The sequence below is a fragment of the Lathyrus oleraceus genome, unplaced genomic scaffold, assembly GCF_024323335.1.
Source record: "Lathyrus oleraceus cultivar Zhongwan6 unplaced genomic scaffold, CAAS_Psat_ZW6_1.0 chrUn0258, whole genome shotgun sequence".
Classification (NCBI taxonomy): Eukaryota; Viridiplantae; Streptophyta; class Magnoliopsida; order Fabales; family Fabaceae; genus Lathyrus; species Lathyrus oleraceus.
The window spans coordinates 1-3,736 of record NW_026112649.1 but is presented as its reverse complement, the minus strand read 5'-3'; the positions used below and the strand labels follow the sequence as shown (position 1 = coordinate 3,736).

At 34.4% G+C, this 3,736-nt stretch overlaps 1 pseudogene; it reads right to left on the bottom strand.

The window, feature by feature from the left end:
- Positions 1 to 1,057: 1,057 nt before the first annotated feature.
- On the bottom strand, positions 1,058 to 3,705 carry LOC127113041 (DEAD-box ATP-dependent RNA helicase 31-like; annotated as a pseudogene).
- Between the last annotated feature and the right edge of the window lie 31 nt (positions 3,706 to 3,736).

The window sequence follows — 3,736 nt, the reverse complement described above, 5'->3', positions numbered from 1 at the left end:
AAAATCCAAAATTAGAACAAAACTCAGAATGAAAAGTTCGTAACTAATTTCATATAAATTATATTTTATTAAGGAAAAGGAATAAATTATAATAAATATAATTAATGGAAAATCATTTAAATTTAAAAATTAGAATCAATAATATCTTTATCAAATAACAATTATAAAGTTTCCTATAAATAATAAAAGGTATTATACAAATTAAAAAGGTCGACTTAAAAGTAAGAAAATCCTAAAAATTACTATATAAGATTATATATATATATAATATATATATATATATATATCTATATATATATATTATATATATTATATATATATATAGATATATATATATATATATATATATATATATATATATATATATATATATATTATATATATATTATATATATTATATATATATATATATATACACTACGCCAAATAAGGGAAAAGAGGGCGCTTTTTTTGGCCTATAACAGCGCTTTAAAGCGCCCTCTAATCTGGCGCTGGCATAGGTAAAGACAGCGCTTTTTTTCCTGGTGAAAGCGCTCTCTAAAGTGGCTCTTTAAGCCCTTTAAGGGCCACTTTAGAGGGCGATTTTTAAAGAAAGCGCCCTCTAAAGTGGAAACTTTTAAGGGTTTAGAGGGCGCTTTTACTGGAAAGCGCCCTCTAAAGTGGAAACTTTTAAGGGTTTAGAGGGCGCTTTTACTGGAAAGCGCCCTCTAAAGTGGAAATTTAAAGGGTTTAGAGGGCACTTATTTTGGAAAGCGTCCTCTAAAGTGGGTGGTTATTTAAATTTTTTTTTAAAAAGCGCTATATTTATTTATTTATTTTAGACAACCTGTATATTGAAGCAGTACACCTAAAACTGTATATTCTTATCATTTTTCACACACCACAATATTATAAAATAACAATGGGAATGACCAAAGCAAAACATCAAAATATATTCTTATCATTTTTCAACACACAAAATATAAAACAATTCGAGGTATATGTTTTAAATCATAAACTAATGATTGAATATCTATTTTAGACAGTTTGCATCAGTGATTTACAGTACAAATTCATCTGGCACTGAAGTTTCTGCAGTACTTGTTAAATGATAATTCATCTAGAAGTACAAAATATACAGAAAAAATTACTATGATAGTTGAAATTTAGAAGTTTCAAGTCTTAAAATCAAACTATAAGTGGGGGCATTTCAATTCAAGAACATTTCTCTCTTTCACAAGACTGTTATCAGAAATTGAATGGAAACCTATTTGGAACGTAAACCAGGGATATTTTTAAGACCCATCTTGCCAAGGACAAGCTTAGGAATAGCTGGAGGGCTATCAAGCCCCATGCATCGACTGAACTCATTTGCAAGCTCCACTAACCTATACTTATCTTCCCCACTTTCTTGTTAGAGTTGTAGTAACCAAGCCATGCCTGATATGCTGCTTCTTTATTTTTCATCTCCACATTAGATAGAGCCCTTTCCACCTGTTAACAATTTAAAATGTAAGTGCATCGTTGGAATCACAGTGAGTTTAATGAACTCGAGATGGCATTGTAATTTTGCTAAAGCTTTAAAATTTAGCTTTTGCCAAAATCATGGTGACACACGCGCGATCTTGCCAAACTCGTAGCTAATCGTTGCTCCACATATTGGTTGTTTGTCTAAAACTAGCTAAAGTATTAGATGAAAATCAATAATTGTCTCCCTTGTATATCCAAGTATACCTTTTTCTTAGTGTCAGGATCAAATGAAGGGACCGGAGCTTTCCCAATAGGTAAATCTTTTGCAGTAGCTAAAAGAACTCTTCCCAAGGAGCTAGTAGCAGTATGCCCTGCCCTTCTTTTCCTCTTCGCCCCGTTCTACCTAGTCGATGTATATATTGTTCTCTATCAGCCGGTAGACCAACCTGTTCATTGTAGAAATGGAAGAACATGACAATTTGAAATCAATAAAAGCGTTAAATAATTTGGCAAATCATAATCAAAAAGGCTTGCACTTTTAGCAAATGTATGTATTGAGTGTCCTTACGAGTATGCGTTAAACAGGACAGAAATTCATATGGACACGAGCATGCTGGTAATATAGTCACAAGTGAAACAAGGAAGGAGATCCAAATATACCTGTACAACAAGAGTAACATCTGGATAATCAACTCCACATGCAGATACATCCGAAGTAATCAAGATGAGACCCTTTGACTTCCGGAATTCATCAGAAACTCTGGTTCTATAACTCTGAGGCTTTCTTGAATGGATTTCTCTCACATTCAAGTTCAACTCCCTAAGGAGATCAGCAACAAGTCTTGTGACCATAGCGGTTGTGCAGAAAACAAGAACCTGATAAACCAATAGCTACATTACATATCCTCCAAATCCATGTAAACATGATTGTAAAAGTTAAACTTTGTTGTCAAATCACAGTTTACTAATCCAAAATACTAATCTAAACAGTTCATAGTGAAATGACAGAGAAAAAATTAAAATACAGTAGGTTGCAGATTAGAAAGCAAACCTTGTAGTCAACATCATCTGCAATGTGCTCCTTCAGAATAGCATAGAGTACCTTTGATTGGTAGAAGGTGTTTTAGATATTGCTGCCTCCTTTTTCTACATCTAGAAACAAATGGAACAGTTGGTGAAATTTAACCCATAATGCCTAGTCTCCATTGCTAGCATTGCAACACAATAATTATTGTTGAGAATACTCAATAAATGTATGAACCAAGAAAAATGAAACCAAAAATGAACAATAGCGAACGTCAGAAGAGAAACCAAGTAATATGAAGATTAGAAAAATACCTATGGTGTCAAAATCGAACAGCTAACGACGAATTAATAGAAGGAGGAAACGTCGTAGATCTAACAGAGGTGGAAGGAGAACGCCTTAGAAGTAGCGAAAATCGTAGCAGTGAGAACCCTAACGTGAAAAGAACGAAAATAACAGAGAGTGAAATAAAAAACGCGCAGTATGTTATAATTTTAATGTTTACTAAAGGGGACCTTAGAGGGCGCTTGTGGAAAAAAAGCGCCCTCTAAAGGGGGCCTAAGAGGGCGCTTATGAAAGCGCTCTCTAAGGCTTTCCAAAAGCACTTTATAAACTGGAAATGCACATGGACTTATAGAGCGCTTTTTTAAAAGCGCCCTCTAAGGGTAACCTTAGAGGGCGCTTTCTAAAAAGCGCCCTGTATTGTTGTCCCTCTATCTCCTCCTTATTTTTTCGCTTCACCTTAGAGGGTGCTTTATTACAAAAGCGCCCTCTAAAGTGCGCTGTCTATTCCAGTTGTTCGCTCCTTATTTTTTCGCTTCACTTTAGAGTGCGCTTTTGTAATAAAGCGCCCTCTAAGGTGCGCTGTCTATTCCAGTTTTTGGCGTAGTGCTTGATGATACCCACATTGAGTTTCAACATATATTTCCTACTCAACATACTAGTACCACTGATGTGTCCTTACCTTTTGATATATTTGCATCAATTGATGACAATCCAACTATTAGCTCCATTTTCTCTCTCAATTCACCTAGTACTATCCCTACTGACTTGTGTTTTAATACTGAACTCACAACAACTTGTCTTAGTCTCAAAAATATTCAAATCCTTACTAATTTAAACCCTCATAGTACATCTAGTGTACCTTTCAGCCCTGCACATATCTCAAACCATGAACACCCTTTACCCAATAGTTCATCTTCTGACACAAACGAATTCAATAGTCCCGACATTATTTCTAATGACAACATTACTTCTTCCCAA